This window comes from Ambystoma mexicanum, chromosome 4p, assembly GCF_040938575.1.
Source record: "Ambystoma mexicanum isolate Mex_15411 chromosome 4p, UKY_AmexF1_1, whole genome shotgun sequence".
In the NCBI taxonomy this organism is placed as follows: domain Eukaryota; kingdom Metazoa; phylum Chordata; class Amphibia; order Caudata; family Ambystomatidae; genus Ambystoma; species Ambystoma mexicanum.
In genome coordinates, this window is record NC_090927.1 from 689,290,584 (window position 1) to 689,316,203 (window position 25,620).

At 46.4% G+C, this 25,620-nt stretch overlaps 1 protein-coding gene across 2 annotated transcripts in view; it reads right to left on the reverse strand.

Moving 5' to 3' along the window:
• SLC17A5 (solute carrier family 17 member 5) overlaps positions 1 to 25,620 on the reverse strand; it is a 1,156,538-nt gene that overhangs the window by 600,440 nt on the left and 530,478 nt on the right. The window lies entirely within an intron of this gene.

Consider the following 25,620-nt stretch of genomic DNA (forward strand, 5'->3'; position numbering starts at 1 on the left):
GTGGGCCTCATTACGACCCTGCCGGTCCGGAAACGCTGATGGCGGTAAAACCGTTGCCACCGTTGTTTCCGGACCGGCTGATTCAGAGTCCTGCAGGCGGGAGGGGTCACTCCAGCCAGGTCTGACCTGGCGGGATTACCACCACCCGCCTGCAGGCGGACATGGAAACACTTGCTCTGTCAGGCGGGACCAGTGTTTCCATGGTCCCCATCACCATGGAGTCCTATTGGACTCCATGGGAATGGAGATTTACAGAATTCCACCTCTGGAATTACCGGGTCACCGGGGTTGTAATGCCCCAGTGATTCTGGCAATCACGGAGGTGGAATGGTATTACAGGTCCGGTGGCAGCCTGCCGGTTTTTCTGACACGGCTACTGCCGGACTCGTAATGAGGCCCAGTGTTTTATTTGCTGTTGAGCATTGTTGCTCTTACGTTACTTTAAAGTCTAGAATTAATGTTTGCAGGAGCTAAAAGTAGCAGTAGGCCATCGGGCATCACCCATTAAGCAGGAGCTAACTCTGGGGAACCAGGAGCTATCAAAGAGCGAGTCGCAAATCTAGCTTCTAGCATTATAACCGTGTGTCCATATTATCAGAACAAATATGCTTTAAATGTCCCCCTACATGTTTTAATGCTCCTTTATACACAATCCCAAACACAAAGAGTTGATGTCAGGAATATATATTTAAATGGCACCAGCTAGCCTGTAGAGTCAGAAATAGCTTCTGTTAGCCATTTGTATGAAGCCAACCAAGCACTTCTAGGGTACAACAAGGAGCTAAATAGTTCCCAGCGCCTGGCAATTTCAAACCCTGATTTGCTACTAACTTAATAACCATTTTCTTTGCACCATCTGATGCTTTGATGGGATTAGATTTGTATCTTCTGGTCTGTTCTTTGTCAATTGCTTGTTTGCCAATAGACCATTTCTGTATCACTTTCTATAAGATAATGTATTACAGTGATACATTCCTTACTAGTGGACTTTAAAATCTACATGTTAAAGTAAATAATACGTGTGATGCAAAAATATGTATACTATTAAAGTAAATGATTACATGTAGGATATTAAATATCTTATGTACATCTTAATTGAATGGTGGCTTGGATGGAACAGGATACAATTGTCCAGTCTTACAGGAGTTCGGGCCACACTGTATTGGCATGCAACATTGATTCAAAATGGCGTCTATTTATGCTGATGTCTATGATGTCATTGTGTAAATACTTTCCTCTGCATTTTGATTCCTGGCACAAGTCGACCTCTACATTGGAAATACGTGCCTGAATGTTATTCCATTTTGGTGAACAAACAATAGCAATTATTATTTGAATGTTATCCATTTGCTAAAATTGTTCATTAGTTTCTATTAAATAATATATCAGTTATTTTTTTTAATTAGGGAGGAAAGCATGTTTTCTTCAATGCATATACTAAAGTACATCCTCCAAGTTTATATTGTCCATAGAGTCAAATGGGGAAATATGTCACAGCATACCTCTATTAAATGGAAGTGTATGCATATCCAACAGGAAAATCAAAGGCAATTATTGTTTGATTTTAAAGTTTTCTGAAGTTGTTAATCAGTTTCTACTAAATTGTATTAATTCATTAACTTTTGGGGAAAAAATAAAAAAAACTATGGTTTCAATTCATAGGCTGAAGTCATACCTTTATTTAAGTTTACAAATATCCTCATACTTGTTTTGGGTCAATGATGATTCCTGAAATATGTCTAAAGTGTTACAAATATGAATGAAATTCACCATTTATTTAATTTGTAAAGCGCACATACAACCCACAGGCATTGAGGCACTGTTGCAGGTACAAAGTACTATACAAGCTAGTGTGGAGCAGAAATAGCTACATACAGATACAAGGTACGGTAGGTATAGCCTGATGGCAGTTACATGAAAACATACAGAATCACGACTAGCTGGCAATAATCCTACAAAACAAAATCTTAGGCTAGTGTGGAGCAGGCAAGGTAAGGTAGGTATAACCGGATAGCAGTTATAATACAAACATACAGAATCATGACCGACTGGTAATTATCCTACAAAACAAAACCTTAAGGCGGTGGGGTGGGAGAAAGTTCATGGTGAAGCGAGCGGCCTGAGGTGGGGAGGTCAGGTTTAGGTGAAAAGCTGAGTTTGTAATGCTGTGCGAAAGATCCAGTAAGATTGCTCTGCCCTCAAGGAGGGTGGGAGGTCGTTCCAGAGCTTGGCAGCAAGGTAAGAGAAGCTGGAACCTCTGGCGTTGCATCTTTTCACTTTGGGGAACTATAAGCTTGTCAGTGTAGGGGTCCTAGTGGGTCTTGAGGAGTGAGCTTTGGCAATTCTTTTGGAGAGGTATGGTGGTGCTGTGTTGGAAAGGCACTTGTGGGTAATGGATAGTGTTTTGAAAATGATCCGCTTCTGAATGGGGAGCCAGTGTGAGTCTCTTGGAGCACTCGAGATGTGCTCTCTTTTCGGGATGTTCAGTGCTGCTCTGAGGGCGTTATTCTGGATTACTTGAAGATTGAGTATGTATCTGGAAGAGGTGCCATTGAACAGGACATTGAAATAGTCTATCTCAGAGTCAATGATTGCACGGGCAATGGTTAGGCAGTTATTCTTTAGAAAGGAAGGGTCTGGCTGCATTAAATAACTTGGTATTGTAGGCTGCTGAGGAGGCAATGGCGTTTACTTGTCTGGTCATGGTGAGTGCAGCGTCTAGGTAGACCCCCAAGGTCTTCACAGTGTTAGAGATAGGAATTGAGCAGTCGTCGATCATGAAGGCAGAATATTGATTGCTGACGTTCTTTAGGGCACTTGGTGGGCCAACAATTAGGATTCCTGTCTTGGGTGAGTCATGTATGGCACAAGTCCATATTATGAATCCATCTTGCTTTTTGATGTCTGAGGAGCAATTATTTTTCCCTCCTCTCAATGATAGGTGTATGGTTTCTAGTCCCATTTGTTTCTTTTTTTAATTTCAGCTTTATTGAATTCCCATGAAGAATGACAAGTTATGTAGTAGAACATTAGCAAACACGCAAAAAGTGTCATTTAGTCTACAACCCGCCCCCCTCCTGTTCCTAAACCGACCCCCCTCCCTAATCAATTTAAAGGAACAGTTCTCACATGTTCACCTAAACTTTGTTACATTTCTTGAGGGGTCATTGATCACTTAGACAGGTGTCAATTCTAGTCTGTGTACGGTAACCTCAGTGTTGGGAAAGCCGAGGGGTCATGGCTCCCCTCCCCATTGAAAGATGAGGCAGTCGGTCGTCCTACCTATTGGGTATATTTTTTAGAGAAATCAGACCCAGGGTCACTGTGTGTTATGGCCAATGTTATGCATTCCAACAGGTATAACTTCCAGGCCTTGCTGATCCATTCTCTTTTTCCGGAAGGCAGCTTTCTTTTCTAGTGTGCGGCAAGAGAAGCCCTACTCGTCAAAAGCAAGCTATGCACCATTGTCGGCAACCGTATGTATTCTTCCTCTTGCGATTGTAAACCAAACATTATCAACATCAGTGTGCCCCTGCCCTCTACCCCCCGTGATCCCATCCAGGTCCCTAATCCAACTAAGGAACTCATCCCAGTAGGACAGGACCACCTCGCATCCCCACCACATATGCCAGTAATCGGCCCTCGATCCACACCCATGCCAGCACATGGGGCTCACACTTTTGGAACATTCTGGAAAGCCTAACTGGGTCATACTGCCACCTGTGCAACAATTTAATGGCATGTAGTTTATACTGACAAGAAATTGATGTCTGGGAGGCTCCCCGGCACATCCTCTGCCATATGCAGGGGGATCCCACATCCAAATCTCTCTCCCACCCTGTCTCAGCCTGTCTGAGGGACCCCCTTCTCATCTCCAGTAGGGCCCTGTATAATGCCCCAATCAACCCCTTGGAACCAGATGCGTGGTCTATAATCTTCTCCAAAGGTGCGAGTTCCCTCTGGGTTTTCCCTTTCCAAGCCTCCCTCATCAGCACCCCCTTCAACTGTAAGTACGAGAAGACAGAAAGAGTGCCCAGTCCCAGTACCTCTTCCAACTCCGGTATCGTAATGAACCCACCCATCCCTCCACAATTGTCCAACCCTTTCCAAAACCGCTTCGTACCAAGCTTGAAACCTCTCCAGATTTGGAATGGTGTCCCTGACCCCAGGCACTGTGAGATGACCCAGTGGTGAAGGCCACGTTGTGATGCCACCCAGTCCCGCTCCTTGTTGCCAAATGCTCCAAATAGTACCCAAAATGGGGTGTTCCCTTTTCCTCTGCAATAGCTTCGACTTAGGAACCCACAGTCAGTCCCCAACAGTCGCCGGCCGTAAGTGGTAGTTATCAAGACCGCCCCATTGCAAGTCTTCCCATGTGGAATTAGAGTATCAAGCGGAGTGGCCTTATAGTACAATTTTATGTCCGGGAGGCCCACACCCCCACAGTGATTTGAAAGACTCAGTGCCACATTAGAGACCCTTGCCAGAGAAATCGCATGGGAGTGTCCTTGGTTGTTTTAAAGTAGGAATCGGGGATCTGTATTGGGAGCATCTGGAATAGATAAAGAATCTTGGCATTCAACCTACCAATCCATAAGACGATTAGCTTATTCCAATTGGCTAGGTCTTTCTCCAGTCCAGTCATCGTGGGGGGGTGGTATTTGCCTCATAGATCCTTTAGTTCTCTCGACGCTAATGCCCAGGTACCTCAGTGTCGCCAAACTGACCTTCATGCCCAACATCACTGTCACTGCTTCTATCCAAGGGGCAAAGGACCGATTTGCCAGTGTATTTTGAACCTTGCCAAGCTTCAATCACACCTACCGTAACTGGCACAGAGGTCAGCTGGTTCGCCACATGCAGGAGCATGTCATCAGCGTACAATCTCAATTTGTAGGCCTTCCTACCGACAACAAACTGTTCCACTTGGGGGTCCTCTCTCAGTCTATGGCCAGGGGTTCTAGCGAGATCACAAAGAGCAGGGGAAAGCAGGCAACCCTGCTTTGTCCCCCCTCTCCAAGTTAAGCCACCTCGAGTATCCCCCATTAACCGCCACACAGGACCTCGGGGAGGAGTAAATCCCCATGATACCACTAAGAAGTCTCTTACCCAGCCCTATTTTAGTAAGGACTGCCTCTAGGAAATCCCTCTCTTTCTCATGGTGTCTACAACCTGGCGCCCGACTACAAACTTCGTCGGAATGAACCAGCTTCGCTAAGTGCACATCCAACCTCGCGGCCAGGTCCCTAGCATAGCTTTTGGCATCTATGATTAGGAGTGAAATTGGGCAATATGAGTCGAAGGGCCTAAGGTCCCTACCCTCCTTAGGTACCACCGTGATGAGGGCCTGGACAAATGAATTCAGTGCTCTCCCAGTTTTCATAATATCGTTAAAGAGTAGTGTCAAGAAGGGAAGCAGAGCCGACGCAAAGGTTTTATAGAAACCCGAGGAGAAACCGTCATCTCCCGGTGCTTTCCCAAGTCGGAGGCCCCCTATAGCATTCTGAATTTCCTCACCAGTAATTGGCGCATTCATGGCTCCCGATTCGATGATTCGATAGGGACAGTAGAGAGGTCCTACGAGACATTCATTAACCTCCCCAATGGCGATCTTCCCTTCACTTCTATATAGGTCTTAATAGAATGAGGCAAATGCCTCCTGGATCCATTCCACTGTGCCCTCCCTGGTCTCTCCCCTTTCCTTCAGCTCCGTGACCCATCTCTCTGCCCGTTGTCCCCGTAACCTTGCAGCCAGATGAGCATCTGCCTTTTCACCTTTCTCATAGAATTTTTGTTTCAGAAACTGTAGATTGCGTATTATCTTCCCCTCCTCAAGCAATTTCAGCTCCTCTCTTAAGCCCCTTGGCCTCCAAAATACGGTCCTCCCTATTATTGGGAAGAGGACTGAACAAGTCTTTCCAGGGTTCCTATTTTATGTCCACCCCCCACTGCCCCCCCACCGCACCCCCTCCCCCCTCCCCCCCATGTGTACCGCCATATGTCCCTCAGCCCGTACAACTCCATGGCCGTTCCCAGCCCAACATCTCCATGTTTCTGAGGTTCCGTTCCCCATCATTTCTGGCCCGCCTGTCCAAACCCACATCCATCCAAACATTGAAATCACCTCCAAGGATAAGATGCCCCTGACCCTCACCCATTACATTCTCTAAGGTTCTTTGCAGGAATATTTTCTGACCCGGATTCGGAGCATATATCGTTGCAACGGTAAACATTAGTTTCTTGATCAGGCCCCAGAACAACATGGCTCTACGTTCTGCATCAGACCACACATTTGTCACATCCATCCGGAGTCCTCTCTGGACCAGAAGCTCTACCCCTGCCTTTCTGGATATTCCGGACCCCCAGTATTTGTCTCCAATAAGGTCACAAGCATCCTCTGCTCATCACCTCACTGATATCTAGTTTCCTGGAGGAATAAGACGCCAATCCCCAACCCTTCTAAATTCCCTGGCAACAAAGGACCTCTTAGTGGGGGAGTTGAGCCCCTTAACATTCAGTGAAGATACACGCAGACTGCCACCCATCGTGACTCAACCTCTCTCAGCCATGAACAAATCCCGTGCCCAAAGTGAGTCTCAGAACAAAAGCGAACCCCCCACACAACAAAAAAACTCAATTCCACAGATGTACAGAAGAAGAGCCATCATGTATAACCTAAATCCCCTCAGCCCCACCTTTCCCTCTCCTCCCTCCCCTTCAAACGCCTGTGGCGCTCAGCCCTTCCCAGTTACCATCACTAGGTGAGTCTGAACCACCAAACATGCCTGAAACCCAGGCCTCTCCTCTAGGCACCTCAATCTCTGGTGCCCCCGCCCTGGCCCTCAAACATCGACAAACACATTGCAAACCAAACACCTTTAGGCTTTTCTGAAGACCCATGACCAAACCTTAGAGTACATTTACAACCCTCAAAGTGCGGACTGTGCTCACCCCTCAGGTGATCACCATAGGTCCAAACCATATGTAAAATGTCCATAGGTCACCTTCGTGCCACCTCTGAGTGTACTCAAGATGTATTGGAAGGGGGTGTGTTCAGCTTCATAAATTTCCTTGAGCCCGGAATATTTTCTCCTCTTTAGTCCCTTAATGCGCGATCCTCGATGCGCCATCCTCGGTCTCCATCTCGCGCTCTCTCTCTCTCTCTCTCTCTCTCTCTCTCTCTCTCTCTTTGTGGACCCGGGGCCAGTTCTCCCTCAGCAAGAAATTCCCTTGTTACTCTGTTTATTTCTTCCTCTGTGACAAGCCTGTACCTCTACCCCTCGAACTCGAAGGAAATCGATAACGGAAATCCGCATCTGTACCGCACACCTTTCCCGTTCAACCACTTTGTCAGTGGTAAACACAACCGTCTCTTTGTGAGGGTCAGAGAGGAAGAGTCTTGAAAGATGGCAATTTTCGCCGTACCCAGCAGCACCGGCCCCCTGGCTTTTTCCAAGATCTTGAGCCCATCTGGGTAGTTGTGGAAGCACGCCAGAACTGATCTGGGGCCTCTGGCGGGCCACCGGCTCTATGGACCCTCTTGATTTTCGTTTTGTCGATCGAGTCGTCTTCGAAGAGGAGTTTTGTAATCTCATGTATCATTCGCCCAAGGTCTCTTTCCGTTTCCCTGTCCTTTTCTGGCACGCCAAAGAACCGGAGGTTGTTTCTCAAAATTGTCAATTTTTAACACCATTTCCGCTTCCTTTCTCTCCAGTTCGCCCATCCTTGCATCTATTTGGGTCTCCTAAGTATCAGAGGAGGATTGATTTTGCTCCAACTCTTGTGGCCTCTCCTCCATTTTGTCGAGTCGGACGTTGATCTCGTCAACTTTGCCCCCAATATCGGCCCTCATGCCCCTGATTTCCTCCATTAGCGAGGCAACGTCCTTTGTCACCATGGAGTCCTCACCTCCGGCCGCCATCGCCTTCCCTTTGTTTTTGTTCGCGCCTTCAGTCCTGCCTAGGAATGCAAATTCAGCAAGCCAGGATCTGGGCTCCATACAGGACCGCGCCAAGATGGGGCAGCATTCTGGAGCAGCCCCCACCCCCCCCGAAGCCCCCAAGCACCCAGTCTCCCACAGGGGGTAGGGGGGTGAAGGGTCAGAGAGAGGGCCCTGCCAGTGAGATACCCACTATCACAGCCAACCTTTGAGAAAGTAATAGAGGGAGCAGAGTCTCTATTGGGCCCCCAGTCGGGTTACCCAGGACCCGTTCAGGTACCCTGGGCCAAGCAACTCTCCATAAGCTTGTCCCCAGCCTGTGGACTCTAGCAACCCTCTTCCTCAGGGGTGTCACTCCCCATACAGTGGGGCTTGGGCAGGTGGGCACACGCCCAGAGTTCAGGGGCCACACACCTCCACTCCAACCCCCGACCGGCTGGAAATCGCACATGCCCGGGGTGCAACACAGTCCATCTTCACCCGACTTGGGTTTCAGGGCCTCCGAGGATTCAATAAATCCTACTACGCCTCCAATTTCCCCAATCCCTGTATCCAGGACATGCCCCAGTCCTGGGGGTCCACACCTCACACTGCGCTCTTCCAGATGGCCTTGTGGTTAATCTTGGCCCCCCGCAATGGCCACCCCCACTGCAGAAGGACCCAAGGGGAGCCACTGCACCCGAGTGCTCTACCCCCTCTGCCACCTCCACACCAAAGTCATATGGTCCTTCGGACCTGGGCCGGCTAGGTGGGCACACACCCCAGGACTGGGGGCCCTCACCTCCCTTTCAGTCCTTTCCAGGCTCTTCGAGTTAGCATGGTCAATCACCGCAGCCCAGGCTCATCCCTCAGTCAAGGCTTCCTCCGTTGGGTGCCACAGCGCCAACTCTCCACAGCGCAGGGGCTCAGGCGTGCGCAGACTGAGCTTCCCGTGCTGGTGTTCCCGACAGGCCACTTATGGTTTCCCTTGAGGCCCCAGAGCGGGGCAGGGTCTCTCCAGCGTCTATGCACCACTGAGGGAGGAGCGCCGTCCACAGTCACGTATGTCGGGGATGCCCACGGGCCTCCCGCTCACCTTCAACACTCTCTGGGGTGCCTGAGAGGGGTTAGGCAGGAGCTGCCCGACCCACCTCTGAGCCGGGTCAGCCAGATCAGCAGTACTCTGGTGTCTCCGCACCCAGGGCCTTCTCCCTTCACTTTCGGTTTCACATTATCTGGAGGGAGTGCTGGTTCTCTGCTTCACCAGCACCAATTTCCTCCAGACTTCGGGCTAAATGAAGCCCGCTGGTTCAGCCTTCCACCTCAGGGATCATATCAGCACTGTGGGGGCCATAACTGGGGGCAAACTTACTCTATGGGTGCCTGTGTGATGGAGTAGCGCAGTCAGGCGACTTTCATCCGCGCGCTCCCTGTTGGCCTCCCAGTACCAAACATTTAAAGTCTTCTATTAAACTTCCCTATTATACTATGGGCCTGATCATGTTACAGCTGCATTTAAGGGCTGGCCCTATAACGAATCTGGCGTGGTTACCCCAATCTCAGAGCTGATGTTAAACAGGCTGAGAAAATTGCCATTTTCGGTGCAATTACTGCCGGCGGTATTACGACGCAGTAATTGCGCTGAAAATTCCCCATTGGGTCCAGTAGACCCAATGGGGAATGGGGACTTACAGTTAGCGCCCAACCTGTCATCTGGCGGTGATACAGCCTGACGAGTGGGAGCCAACGCTAATCAAGTTGGGCAGTATCCCAGCCAGGATACCGCCCAACTCGTGATCAGTCCCTCTGTGGTTAAGGGAGGAGAAGGATGGGTGTGACCAAGAACATTCCAATTTGAAATGCCCCATAAATTGTTTGACATAAGCTGGGGCATATTTGGTACCCATAGCGGTTGCAGTATATTTGAAGTACCATCTGTAAACTGAAAACTCTAATTCAGGAACATTTAATAGCCATCAAGAAGCTGAAACCAAAGGCTTCTGAAACCGGTGCACAAACGAGGCTGGAATGCGCATCCAATCCTATGATGTCACAATGGTGACACGATGGACAAATCAATCGTGGATCCCATACATGTTTTGTACCCGAGAATAGTGGTCAAAGCGGGGTCTTAGAACGGCATTGACAATGCGGGCATCGTTATAAGCTTAAATACGCTGCTATGAGAAAACCGTCCAGCAGCACAGCAGAAGCAGTCCGAAGTCTTGTGTCAGGTGTAGGGGCATGTCTGGCCGTTGTCAGCACGCAGGTAACCAGGGATCTGGGAATATGAAAACAAGAACAGAGGGGCCGGGGGGTGTATACAGAAAGAAAGAACATTGGAGGTGAGAGACGGAGAGTTGGTAGAAGATCTAAGAGCAGAGAAAGACAAACTGAATAGGGCAATACAGCAGTAAATGGCAAATACAAGATTCACTGTGTATGGCTGGCCTCTGGATGGCAGAATTGCACCAAGTATGACGTGTGCTTATGTTGAGATGCTCCATTTTACAGAAAGCACTGGTCAATATTTTGTCCCCCCATCACCATGGGGCAAGTCCCTTTCTCTTAGGTCGAATGTTATCCAAGGAACTTGCCCTGAAGGTCTAGTGGGATTATTAAGAATTTTAAAGGCCTGCAAGGTCCTTAATGCCTTGATTACTGGCAAGCAAGAACTCCCAGGAGGGTGACTGCCTTGGAGAGCAGACTGGAGGAATCCCGGACAAAGAAACAAATACAAATCAGTGGATCATTAAGAATAAGGCCAAAATGAGGAAGAAAAAAGGAAAGACATCCCCGGCACACCAAAAACACCAAGACCTCCATTGAGAAACCGAACAGACTGTGTTAAGACTTTCTTTTATACACTGTGTAGACTTCTCGGGAGATGTACCCCAGTTCTACCCATGCCCCAAAAGACATTGTGAACTTTGAGTTTTCCCCAAACTTTAGTTGGAGATCAGTAGGTTACCCTGTTACTTCAGTTGCACTCTATGCCTTCTTTAATATTTTTCCCCTGCATTGTAGCAATACTCGAATAAACCACATTGAATTTAAGTTCTTAAGTGCATATGGCCTGTTGATTTCCCCATCAGCTATGTGACAGGTGCGCTCCAACATACTGGCCCGAGCTACCAAAAACAATGGAAGAAGCCGACAGATCCCGATCATTAATTATCGCTGATGCTAAAATCCTAAAGTCTTTGAAAATAGGCTTCTACCAGCGCTCAGCACTCTGAAAGAGCTGGATAGGCCCTGCTTCTTCCACATCCCTTGCACATATGCAAACATATGGTGATGAATGATTGTGGTGATGGGCATAGCTACACCTACATGGAAACTGATGCGACCATAGAGAGTGAGAAAGCATTCAACACATGTAAAATTATTGGATTGTTATATAGGATTACTGTTGATGTAAATGGTGGATTATCTGTGCAGTTTTCGCTGAACAGAGGCATGCACCACGGGTGCCCCCTTTCGCCTATCTTAGTTGCAATGACAAAAGAACTGCTAGTCTCTGCAATGGAAAATGGTGGGTAAAGGGATCAAGGTATAACTGGTGGAATCTATCTTATTACTTTGTGTGAACGACATACTCCTAAATGTGGAAACCCCTGGTCTTTCCTGGCACGGTCCTTGACTTCCCAGATCAGTTTAATTATGTAGCTGGTGTCCAAACAAACAGGTCCACGTCTGTAGTCAGCCTGGTCAATGCAAGTAGAGCAAGACACCATACACTATATAAGCATTCAGGTGTAAAAGTCAATACAAGACACGCTTAAAAGCATTATTACAGAAATAATAGAGAAGCTGGAAGGAGAATAACTGACTATAATGTTAATAATGTCCATAGTCTTGTATCTGCTTGCTAATCTATATGTATAAAATGCTTGGGTATATTTCCGTACTATGCTAATGCAATTTATCAGTGTTAGGTTGCCCTCTGCTGTCCAAATGGCAAAGTACACCTCTGTGTGCAGTTCCACTTCCACAACAGCTATCATTTGAGCAAATATGGGCACGGTTGTACGCGGTCACCATCACCTATCGCAAACATTTGGAATAATTTCAAGTTACTTCTTTCCATCCCCACTTCTCACCACACAGGGCACGGCGGTTCCAGTGTCAATTAACAGTTAATCACTGGCACAACGTTTGTAAAGAGCTAAACGTGGTAGGACGAATGCCTCCTCATGAGCTAAAACTGAAAATAGGTGCTGTAATCATGCTACGAAGCAATCTTATGCCATCATGGGAACTCTGCAATGGAACAAGGTTGACAATTACGCATCTACAAAGATACACAATAGACACGCGTGTAATTGATGGATGAAAAATAGATACCATTCTTATCCCGTGCATACCTCTCATTCCATCTGATACAAATATGCCTTTCAAATTCAAAGAAGAAAGTTTCCTACACGTTTAGCCTTTTCAATGACCATTAACAAGTCACAGGGATCTAGGTCCCCTTCCTGGAAGTGATCAGTGGTAATTACGATATTTAACAAGTGGGACAGAAGTGACCCTATGAATTACTGACCGATATTGATATGCTAGAACGGCATACGTTACGCCGGAAACAGTGAGTTTCCCATATTGGGCTACCACAGACTTCCTCCGTAAAGACAATAGCATATTGACAAAGGTTATATGTGCAGATAAATTCTCTAGGACAGTGCTCAAAATGCTGAGCATGACAGACAGGAGATTGCAAGAACCTGACCTGCAGACATGGTGTATGGCTTCACAAATCCAATATGCAGAGAGATGGCTGTGGGTGAGTACTGAGTTTCCACATGTACCACATTGCAGTCAAAGAAAATCTCAAATAGGATATGTGTAGATACACCAAGAATACAAGCTCAAACTGTGTATACTGTGCACATCTGGCATACAACAATGAGCAGGAGTGAAAACATATTAATGTGTAGGCAGTGATATGATATGGCATTTATAACGCGCCTATACACAAGTGTTGATTGGAGGTCTTCTCGCACACTGTGATACAGTTGAAGGACTATATGTAGATGGACAGTTTAAAAATACAGAGACACAGCTGGTAAACAGACCCCACAGACTGACCAATATACTACACTATAGCAATATCAGAGAAATCATATGAAGCAGTAGCCAGCCTTCCCTAGTGAGCCATTGAACATGCAGGTCTTGTATGTACTGCAAGCAGGTGAGGTTAGGAACTGGGGTGAATTGTGCACTAAAACAGAAAATATCACTAAATGCTAGATTCGTCTGCCATATGTGTCACTATTCAGAGGCACCTTTTGTAGTTTTGACAGGTAAGTGTGCAGAAAATAGGAAGTTCAGGGCAATGATAGAGATACTTTAGATATACTGGGACTAAGTATAGATCCGGATTTAGGTAAGGCACTTGTTAAAGGGGTCACTGGATTAGGCAGCAATATAGATACAAAACTAGATTCAGCGAGTGAGCAAATTACCTCTCGGCAATGTTCTTACTCATGGATGTTACTCCCACTGATTCTTCATCTAGGATATCCATATCCCAGCTCAGCTCTTCTTCTGAAATGTATCCACTGCCAGGCGGTGCAGTCCAGCTCCATCTGATGCCTCTACACGACCCATGCAGGACTGACGTTGGGGCCAGTATATAATGAGGCACAGCACCCAGTGACCTCAGTTCCACCCTTTTTCTCTAGCACTGTGACACTGAGGGACAGCAGAACTAAGGTATAATAAGCTACCCAAAGAGGATCCGATAGGGAGAGTGATGAGGAATCTGAGGGAGGAACATCCATCATCAAGAACATCACTGAGAGCCAAGTAATTTGTTCTTCTAATGGATTCCTTCTTCTCACGTATTCCTCATCTATGATAGACTCCCCAAAGCAGTAGTAAATCTGAAATGAGCGAAGAAGCCAGGACACAACATGGCTAGAAAACTCTGGAGGACTGCCCTACCAAAACTGGCATCCTATCCCGCAAGAGAATCCACACAGTAATGCTTAGCGAATGTGTGCAGAGATGCCCATGTCGCTGCCTGGCAGATGTCCAGGACAGGAACTTCCCTCAGCAAGTCAGAGGTGGCAGCCACTCCTCTGGCAGAATGCACCCAGAAACCATCAGGGACATCCTTGCAAGCCAGATCAGAGCATTCCGAGATTCAGGGAATGATCCACCTGGACATGGTCTGTTTGGTGACAGCCGTGTCAGCATGAGCCCCGGTGTAACCCACAAAAAGCTAAGCTTATAATCTTTCCTAGCCTCTTTAGTACAAGAGACATAGAACTCTAAGGCCTGCACCGGGGCCAGCCAATGGAATCGTTCCTGGGTGAAGTGGAGAAAAAAAAAACACAGGAAGATGGATCTTCTAAAAGTGATGGAAATCCGAGACCACTTTCAGCAGAAAAGAGTGGCCTTACACACAAAGTTACCTTTTTTTGGGAAAAAACAAACAAATAGGGAGGTAAAACAGACAACACCTGCAGCTCAGTCACCCGTCTCCTGGAAGTAATGGCAACCAGGAAAATCGCCATAAGAGTGAGTAATCTAATAGAAAATTAATGGAGAGGCTCAAACGAACACCCATTAGGAAGCGGGGATTGTGAAGAATGAACCCTGTTCTGGGGACCTCTTGAAAACCGAAATGGCAGCAAGGTAACCCTTTACAGTGCAAATCTGAAAGACAGCTTGGGCCAACAATAGCAGCAAATCCAAAATGGGGATAGTGGACAGGATAAAGGATCCAGACCCCTCTCCCGGCACCAAATCGCAAATGTAAGCCACCTAAGGCATAAATGGATTTTGTAACAGGCCGTCTAACTGAAAGGCCCAGATGTGGGTCCTATGCCTGCTGGTCCCAGAGACCCAAGCTACTCTTCACTGATAAGCCCCAACAAGGCCGAAACATGTTTGGGGATGCAACCTAGCAGTTCGGGCTGGACTGCCCCTTTTGGGGAGGGACCAAGCCTGATTGGCATACAGTCTTTCCCCTTCTGTTATGGCTTGGCAGGCGAACAAAGATGGTCTGGAGGGTTGCCCAGAACAATGCTAGAGGATTCATTCTAAACCTTTAAGCCATCACCTCTGTTTTTGCTTCTAGCTGTAAGAACATATTAAGGACGTTGCCCAACAAGTCCAACTCCTTGTATCTCAGCCTCTCAATAGTCAAGCATGAAGGTTCAGGCTGCTGAGGTTCGGGTGGAACACTCGCCCCTCCGTCTGGGAGAGGAAGTCTACTCTCCTCGGGAGGCCAGTGCTTAATTTGTGGGGGTGGTTGCCGGTGCCCAACACCGGCACTCTTTTTTGGGCACCGGAACTCATGCGGGGCCAACGCATGTGCAATTGCTTCGTTTGTTCTTCCACTTCGCTTTGCTTCGATTATAAATCATTGGGATTTGTCATTCTGATCTCGATCTCTCTCGTGCTTGTAGGTTGCAGGCCATGGCTGGCTGGGCCTGGGAGGGGCCAGCAATAGTAATGAACAACAACTGTTACAGAAAACAGCCAATGAAAACTACCATTCTGTTGTTACTATGCAGTATTTGATAGATTCAATATAGTAACACAGAATGTGCAGTTTTCATTGGCTGTTCTTCTGAGCCAGTGAAATTACATGGTGACGTGTTGTTGTTACCACAGGAGGCAGCGCTGCACCACGTTCATTTTACAAGTTACTGTGAAGTGAAGGTGTCGCAGCGTGGCATCGTCGGTCCTGACTTGTGAGAGAGAGAGCCTGCCCTGCGTGGTGCTGCCTAGTTGCTTCCTGGGGCCCCCTCTGCCTGATTTTTCATGTGTGTGGGTGCCAGTGTGCGCACCAGCCACCCCCACCCTGAGGCCCCGACAGGAGACCAAGTCCCAGCCGGCAAAGCAGGTTAGTCACTTTTTGAGTGCAGTGCAGCCTGAGCCTGTCACAGTCAAGTGATCAGGCAAGGCCCAGGTCGGGGCCCGAGTGGTGGCACGGTCCCCTGACTGCCCAGGAGTCAGGACCCCACCAGGGGCCCGTCCGCGCCCCGGCTTCTCTCTGTGTAACCTGTGTGCAGTGTGCTGCTGACTGCAGTCAATGCCAGGCCCAGTCCAATTTCTGTGACCGGGGGCTGCCGGCTGCCACAGACTGAGTCGGATGACTCTGCCGCGGGCGGCCGGGCCCGTGGATTGTGCCCAAAAGTACGTTTTTTACTTTTTTCTTTGAAAACCTGACCTTCCGTGGGGCCGGGGCTGGGGCCCCGCCCCACGGAAGGTAGGTTTTAAAAGAAATAACTTATTTTGAGTGGCGGCTGTGTCCCATCACTTGCTTCGTGTCGTCTTGCTTCCAATCGAGCACATTGCTGCTGAGCTATCCTGAGTCCCGGGACAATGATTGCAACGGTCATTCTACAAAATTGACAAATAAGATAACATCCACAGGTTTGCAACAATGTTATCAAATGCATTATCACTTCGAGGACAGCAAGTATGGTCCAGACGTCTAACAAGTGTGGTCTAGAACTTAGAAGTGTGTTCAAACGCACTCTTTTGCCTCTGGGTTTGCCGGAATGCTGGAACCACTACACCTACCATAACAAGTGTTTTCCAACTTTAAAGCATTATACTTTCTCAACCCATGTGTGCCCTTCCCCATCCATCCCACTACTAGCCTGTGCTAGCAGTTGCTGCAGGGCCAAACATGTGACATGGAGCAGCAGCAGTGTGATGGGCTGGTGGTGGGCCGATCTAGGTAGGTCTAGGGTATTACCCAAATTGTTCGTTTACAATTGTTCGAATGAACAATTGACCGAATTTAAAGGGTCACAATTGACCTTTTCACAATTGACCGTATATATAAATATATATATATATATATATATATATATATATATATATCTGTTTGGTAATATATATTTATTTATATATATATAGGGGTTTTGGGGGGTTTGGCGTTAGGTGGGGGGCTGTGGGGGGTTTCCCCCCACATATATGTTACAATTGACCTTTACAATTCGGTCAATTGTGAAAAGGTCAATTGTAATTCGAACAGTTGTAAAACGAAAAATTTGTATACAACCAGGTCTAGCACTGAACTGGCGCGGCCAGCGTGTCCACGCTGAGGGCGGAGCCGCACCCGGCATTATGGGGCCAATATTTTTTGGAAACTGGCAGTTATTTTTTACAAATTAAGCACTGCGGGAGGCACCAGGGAGAGCAGATGTCCACATCCAGCAACTCTGGATACCACATTCTGTGGGCCGAGTCTGGCGCGGTCAGGATCAATGTGGTACAGATAAGGCTCAATCTCCTGAGAACCAGCGAAAATAACAGGGATCAGCAGCAATGCATAAAGGCGCTCCACGACAAGGAAATTCCCTGGAGCAGAACTCATCACACTGTTGAGCCTGGAAGTGAAGAGGTCCACTTGAGGGGTCCCCCAAAAGGAGATAATCTCTTCCATAACTTCCTGGCAGAGTTCCATTTGTGGGAGACTGAAGGTCGTCTCAAGTCATCTGCTCCGACATTCTCCCTTGTGGCCAGATGAACAGTCGGAAACACTGTTCTCCAGAGCCCAAAACCACAGACATATTGCTTCTCTGCACAGAGGCAAGAACCCACACCACCTAGTTTGTTGAGGTAATGCATGGACACTGTGGTCTGCCAGGACCAGCACAAATGTGTTTCACAGAGGGGAGGAAAGCGACCAGGGCAACCGATTTGCCCTGAGCTGCAGCAAGCCGACGTGTTCCTGAGACTCTACAGGAGAACACAGTCCTCCCACAGTCGGATCTGAAAGGTGAGCACCCCAACCAGTCAGAGATGCATCTGTTACCATCATCACCTGGGGACAAGGTTGAAGAAAACGTGCATCTCAGCAAGTTATGGCCCAACACGTAAGATCCTGAGCCACCTGGTCCAAGACCTGTGGCCACGAAACTGTGATTATTGGCAACAGAGAAAGCACTGAAGCGATCTTATGCGCAGCCTAGCCTCTGACACCAGTAGGATGCAGGTGACCATAAAGCCCAGAAAGCGCAGGAAAGCCAGACCGGCACTTGCTCCTGGGATTGGATGACAATGGCCATCCAAAAAATGTTTGCAACTTTGTTCTCGAGCGGGAAAGCCCAGCCTAGGAGCGTGGGCAAGCGCACTACGATAAATTGGGAGTGGCTGGGACGGCAAAACTTGAGACTTTTTGAAGTTCTGCGAAAAGCCCAGGCTGTGCAATAGAATGCATGTGTGGAGTAAATGCTCCGACACTAGATTTTGGGAGCGAGCTTGGACAAGCCAATCGGTCAGGTACGGAAAGCCATGAACCCCCTCAAGCGAGCCGCTACCACTGCTAACAGCTTGCTGAAAACCCTGAGAGCCAATGAAAGGCAGAACAGCAGGCCTTTAAGCTGGTATTATTGTTGCCCAACCATGAACATCAGGTACTTGCTGTGCTTTCGAAGAATCAGCAGGTAGAAGTAGGCAATCTAAAGGTCCAATGATACCAACCAGTCCTGTAAATCGAGGGCTTGCCGGATCTGAGCCAGTGTAACCATCCTGAACCTGTCCATGCGCAGGAACCATTTAAGCATTTAAGCAGCCGCAGAACCAGAATGGGGCGCAAGCCTCCGTCCTTCGGCAACAGAAAATGAGCAGAGTACCACCCCCTACCTCGTTCAGAGCATGGTACCAGCTCAATCACACTCTGATAGAAGTGGAAAGACCTCCTCTGGGAGGATGCGGTCCGGAGACAAGGGCCTGGCCTGAGGGCCATGATCTGTAGGGGGTTGTAAGAACCGGTCACTGCGACTTTGGAGGAGCACAAAATGAGGGTGACATTTCCTGCACCCAAGCAGAGCGGGGGTTGCGCGGGTGTCCCCTGCTCTTCCTGGGCACAGTAATAGGGGTCAGTGGGACAACCCTGTGCAGAGAGCCAGGGTTGTCTTTTAGACTTCCCTCTGACTTCATTTTTCTGGGACTGACTAGTGTCTCCCAAAAACATGTAAAGTTGCCATTAACTGTATGTATTCTCTTTAAACCACAGACCCATCACACCCCATCTTACATGGAGTATTGGAAATGGTTAATTCATATCCCTTTTTGTCTGTTTCTCTTGGAGTGCTGTTTCGCTCCCTTTACATCAAGACTTGGCTGGTGGCAGTGGTAACTACCCTATTCTTCATACCGCGGTTATCTTAAATAACCATGGTATTGTTTTAGGCTATTTTATTAGCCTCGAGCATAAATCTGCTTGACCAAATATATTTTATTTCCGCTCCGGCTGGGTTTATTTGCCATTTCTTTTTGTAAAATTCTTTCTCGTGATTTACTCTGCACGCCAAACCAGGTTTGGTTCCTTTGTTTGCCGTCTTTTTGCGGGCTTCTGCACAGAAGCCCTCCTTAAGGCGCCTGAAAGTCTGGGTAGGCAGGATGTGAGGGAGGGGTGTTAGGACCCCTACCATGGGTTCCCTTGGTAACCCATGTCGCACTCCTGTTTGATTGGCTGGGTGACGGTCCTTGCCAGGACAGCCACTCTGCTGTGTGAATGACAGCCAGGCTGTGTGAATGGGGAAAAACTGCATAAAAAACAGGTCTCTGGGACTGGAAAGGCAGAGTCGCCACTGGAACGAAAGAACTGACGAGGAGCTGACAGAAGAGGACCCCTACAACGACTGAACTGCCCGGTGAAGCCCTGCTGCAGGTCCGAATCTTCAACTCCAATCACAGAGAGGATCCTCCAGGAATCTTCTTCCCTTGAGCTGGTGGGACCAACCAGTTCGCCCAAACTTCAAGCCACGACCCCTCCTCTGGTCCAATTCGCTGTACAGAGCTACAGTGGGCCGGATAGCCAGGAAAGTCGGACCCTGCTTGGGTTTTAAGGAGCGCACCTTTTATTCGTTGCTTTGCTCTGCTCTGCTGCTGGTTTCTTCCCTGGGTAGTGCAGGACCCTCCAGTCTTCGTATTTCTTGTCAGTCCGACAGTCGCTTCAGGAACCGTGAGCCTGCAGGAACTACCAGGAACGTCCGCCTCAGCTACAGCCCCCTCTCAGTTTTAAGGTAATGTGCAAATCCGGTGGTTCGTTTCGTTCAGCCGCAGTGAACGTGTGTGAAATCTTTCTCCAATCCGTGGGCTTGTCCTTCTGCTTTCTTAACACTAACTTTTCTGCCGACCAACCATGTCGGAAACTCGTGGCACGAACTTTACTGCGAACTACCCTGAACCGTGTGATCTTGAGCAAAAGACTTTTGACCTATTGACTTTGGCCCTAAGCCTTTTTTACCTGATTCTAGCACTGTAGTTCCTCTTGCTCAATTGCTCTGACCTGTTGGTGTGGTTCATTTTCTGCCTAACTTTGTCTTTCCCTCCCTTTTAAATTGCTGTAATGCCATTTTGCTCCCACTTCATTTTGTGAGCTTAACTTGTCTGGAACTTATTGGGAGTGGTGTGGTGTATTAAGAGTGATTTTTAAATTGCTTTACGTTAGAGAAATGCCATACAACTGATGTGTAAATAAATGTATATTCTTTTACTTAGAAACCTTGAATCAGTGTTTGTTTGAATCATAGTAATTGCTCTCATTTGTGTAACTATTTGATATTGCTCACTTACTCTTGAGATAAGTCTGGCTGCTCAGCCATCGCTACCACTTTACTGTGTAGTACAGGCTTGTACCAAAGGTGAATTTGTACTGTCACTTGTAGTCTTAATTGTGTGTGGTGTTCCCAAAGGGTACTGCATATAATTCTGCTGGAAGGAAGGAAGGAAGGAAGGAAGGAAGGAAGGAAGGAAGGAAGGAAGGAAGGAAGGAAGGAAGGAAGGAAGGAAGGAAGGAAGGAAGGAAGGAAGGAAGGAAGGAAGGAAGATTAGGGTGACAAATACAAGGGCTTGAGAAGGAGAAGAGGCTGTGAAACTGGGCGTGCATAAGGCACCAATTCTTTGTTTAAACACCATAACAGTTCTTGTGTGACAGTAGGCTAGGATCCACCAATAACACCCCAGAGGGAGTCAGATTGAAAAGGCTGTTGCCTTTAGGCCTCACCGCTAGCCAGCAGACTTTACAGATAGTGGGGGTTACCGAACGGAAGTGACCATCTTGAGGATTGGGGATGACTTAACTGGGGCAGAGGGAGCCCACATTTGACAAGAGGATGACTGCCCTTAGGTGGACCCCCTTTCAGCTGATAATAAAAACCCTTGAACCTCCTTTGAGATTAGGAGTGCTCATGGGGCCATCTGTGACATGCGAGTGCTCATGATGAATATTTTGCCCAACTTCCCTGGCTTATTGCAAACATTATCATTGGCACTGGAACCCTCATTTATACAGCTGAACAAAATTATCCTGAGATTTGGCAAGGTTAGAAGCCACATGTTGATTTTGAGCTTCCAAGAATGCTCTCCAACGATGGAGGTGTGGGACTCCCTGACCTCATAAAATATTGGTAGGCCTGCCAACTGAAGGCAGTCTTTCAATGGGCTTGGAGGAACTTGCACAGACACACGTATTCACATAAATAGGGAGATGATGGGAAGGTCAATATGAAATGTCTCTTGGCTTGACATAGGGTTATCACCCTCAAAATTAATCCAGATGCAACCTAAATGGAAATGTTCTGAATATATGCGATGAGGTAGCAGTTAAAGTGCTAATGGTTTCATTTTCCCCTCCCGTCAATTATTAATCCCCAATTTGCACTGCCAATCAGAAAGGGCCCTCTGACATCTAGAGGCACAGGAGTTGCAGATTTCAAAGAGAATGATATATGTTCACTAAAAACGGTATGAAATAATGTTCTCACTGCAAAGGAGATATGGGCATTGGGGAAGATGAAAGATCACATGCAGCCGTACAAGTGCAGTTATTGCAGGAAGTAACAGGTTCCTCACCGGAGTGCATACTGCATTACACAGAAAAGGGAACATACCATTACTGGGCCGATTTTACTGCGCCACCTAAAAATGTTTTGACCCCCTTTTTACTGCATACATATGTGGGGGGATGGGCACAGTAAATATTGTTGGGGGGGATTAGGTGGGCTGCAGGGGGGGTCTCCCCCGCATATATATGCAGTGAAAAGAGGTCAAAAATAAAAAGGCGACATTTTCAGCAGGTGCAGTAAAATCGGCACAGTAATCACATAGATCAGACAGAAAGCCCCTTACTATCTGACTGCAGTACGTACAGCAACATTAGGAACAGCACTAATTGCCCATTTACTGAGGAATATTCTGGGACAGTACTCCATGAAAGAGACGATAGATGCCCCAAATGTAACATGTAACATATATATATATATATATATATATATATATATATATATATATATATATACATATACACACACACATTCTTTCATATGGTGTGGCAGTGTCCCAGAATACGAGGTTTTGGGCTGGAGTGTAGGGGGAGGGGGCGCTGGAAAGACCACCGCAGCAGGAGCCCAAAAATGTGTTGCTGGGCATAAGGATGGAGATGGAGGCCGATAGATCTGCGAGGATATTCCTGAATATGGCCTGTATAAATGCCAACAGGGGTATTGCAGAAAAGTGGATGGCACTAGAGTCCCCATCTATAGAGGTGTGGCAGAAGGGGATGCGTGACCACAAAAAGATGTGGCCAGGTAATGTACAGGAGCAGGGGATGCCCGGATAAAGAGGAGAGGATTTGGGAGGCTTGGGAATGAGCAGTGTCTTGGTAGGTAATCTAGGGGAAGACCAGGGGCTACACAGGAAGGACCATGAGAACGGGAGTTGCAGGTCAAAGGTGGGTTACGAATGGGAGGGTGGGTGCAGTGGGGGTTTGAATCTGGAACATGATGGGTGACTTGCTCTGTCCCGTTTATGTTTGTTAATTAAAAATTCAATAGGTTTGTTAAAAAAAAGCTACTCATAATGGGTTTGAGGAATTGAAAAGATAGAATAATATAAAAAACAAAGATCAGCAGGAAAAAGAAAAAAAAAGATTGCAAAAAATCTACACTGATCCCACAATCTAAAAAATGAAGCTCCAGGAAGTTCCTAAAATCACTAAATCAAAAATGTACATGCCAGGAGAGACCTGTGCATATACTAACCCACTAGAAAACAAATGCACCAAAACCCAAGAAAAATCCACACAAGGGAAGAAATAAAACACTTAAAAGCAGCCTATGTAAACAATTCTACACTGATATTGGTAATAATAAAATATACTCCTTAATACTGCCTTTTTAAAGGCGGCTCATGTATCGGGAAAGAGCAACCAGATACCAGTGCTGAACACAAACTACATGTGGTGAAGAGTCTCTGGATGGTTATAAAGTGTCCTCCTAATGTAGCATAACTCCTAAGGAATTCAACCATCCCACAAATTATGTGGAAATTAAAAGTTTAGAATCAAGCTCCGAGGCCCAGATGTAGTCTCGGGCCAGTCTACGTGGCTGAAAATCACCAGCGTCAATGAAAGACATAAGCCATCAATGGGCCTCATAGTATCAACGGATGTGACCTCCACAGACAATACGTCTCTGATCACTGGTTTTAAATACATTCGTAAGGACTCTCAGGACACATTGCTAAATAGACCAGTTCATATCTCAGTGTTTTCTATAGCTATGCCATTAAAACTGTTGAATTCTCAAGACTTTAAGTAAGTGGGATTTGTGGAGAATGATCGTGTTGATCTGTTGGCAGTCCATCTGAATTCTAGGCCAATTTATAATTTGTTCATGAATGAGGCAGAAGCCTTTTTATCATTTGGACTCAATATATTCCCCATCAGTAAATATTCCAGCTATAGTCATGCTAAATCCATGGTATATGACTGTGGCCTGTTGCCAAAGAATAAAAGCAAAACGGAGAAGGGCTCCGTCAAGGCATTGATACAATACACATTAGTGGAAATGGAGGGTTGGGGTAAGACGGGTAAGACGGGTACAATTATGTGCCAAGACAGTAATGTACCAAGTGATTCAACCAATTTGTCACAGTTCTTGGTTACCTGCCTTATTATATGCTAAGGAGAGGGCTTTATCAAACAGTGTAATCTTACACAATAAAAGGCTTTTTTTTTTATTTGTATGTAGTTCAAAGAACCTTTACAAAATGTTCACAGTTACATCCATTTAACAATTTGACAACACAATTCAATATATTAAAAAAACAGATAAAATTAAACTCAGGTTAAGAACAATTTAACAATGAAGTAACAAGATCTCTTTCTCGATAACCTTCAGAAAAACAACCAAAGCAAAAATTAAAGCCTTTTCATTGCCTTTCATGAGTCTCTTCCAAAGTGAGATTAGGCAATCTTCATAGTTCACATTGATAAATCTTAAAAAGGACTTTGTCCTTTGATCCCTAAAAAAGGGACATTCTAGAATGAGATGTTTTAAAGTTTCATTCCTCTCTGTACATTCTGGAAACCGACAATTCGAAATGCCCAACTTATTTTTACCTGTCACCCAATACTTTGTTCTTTCAAGAGTATGATCTTGGTTTAGCCTAAAAAGCATGTAATATCTTCTCGTTATGTTACATGGGAACATCCTGAGATAATCACTGCAACCATCTCTTTTATGGGGAAATTGAGCATATTCCTTCTATGAAGACAAAGTGGCAATTTGGTCAATGGTATTACACCAATCATACTGGAATAATGTTTGTTTCACATAGTTTGGATGCCTGAACAAATCTTCACTATTAACACTCAAGTTAATTAGAACATTCTCCATGGTCACATAGTAGTTAATAGATCTAGAAGTAAAGCCCTTTTTGAAATCCAAGAGATCTTCATAAATTGAATTCTCGGGGCAATTCAGAATTTTGGAGTAGTTAGACAGAGCACGCCATGTAAACCTGGTAGATGGGGAAATAAGACCCATCTCATGTCTGATAATGCAGTTAGGAATGGATAAAGACAGACGCAGAGCTTTTTTTTATCATACTACCCTGTAATATATCCAATTCTTTCAGCATGCTACTGGGACAGATGTCCAATGCATATAGCATATAGAAGAACCGGTTCCACTTTCAGTGTGAGGAAATCCAAAAACGGAATAATTGAAAATGTACAGAGAGTAGAGAAAATGAACTTCATTTGGCTCAGTAAGGGTCTGGATTTTTGCTTGAGATAGTATGCCCATGAGTTATAGGTAGTCACATTTGCTCAAACGATATCCTAAGTAGATGGTCTCTTTTAGTTCAAATATGGGGGTGTCACCAATACGCCATCTAAATTTATTAAGCTTTTTGCAAGATTGGAGAATCATAACATGGGTCTTGCTGGGATTGGGAATAAGGTTATGATTGTAGGCGAATGCTGAGAATATGTCCAGTATGGTTTGGAGGCTAGATGGAGTTAGATCGAAAAAAATCAGGTCATCAGCAAACGCTAACCAGTGTAGTCGAAGAGAGCACAGCCTTGCTGGATATGTGATGACAGATTCCCAAAGGTCGTCAATGTCTGTAAGATACAGGTTGAAAAGCATGGGTGCAAAATGGCAATCTTGCTTCAAACCAAGATAAAGGGGAACAGACTCAGTTAGAGAACCTCCCCGTGTTAAGCGAATTCTACAGGATGTATTTGTATGTAATTTGATGATCCAATGTATGAAGAGTTCTGGGATACCAAACTTCCTCATTTTATTCCATAGAACGTGTCACACTACTGAGTCAAATGCGGAAGACATGTCAATTGAAGCAATATAAACATTGCCAAGTTCTTTTCTTTTAATACCCGCAATCAAATGGGGCATGATTGTTGCATTTAAAGTTGTGCC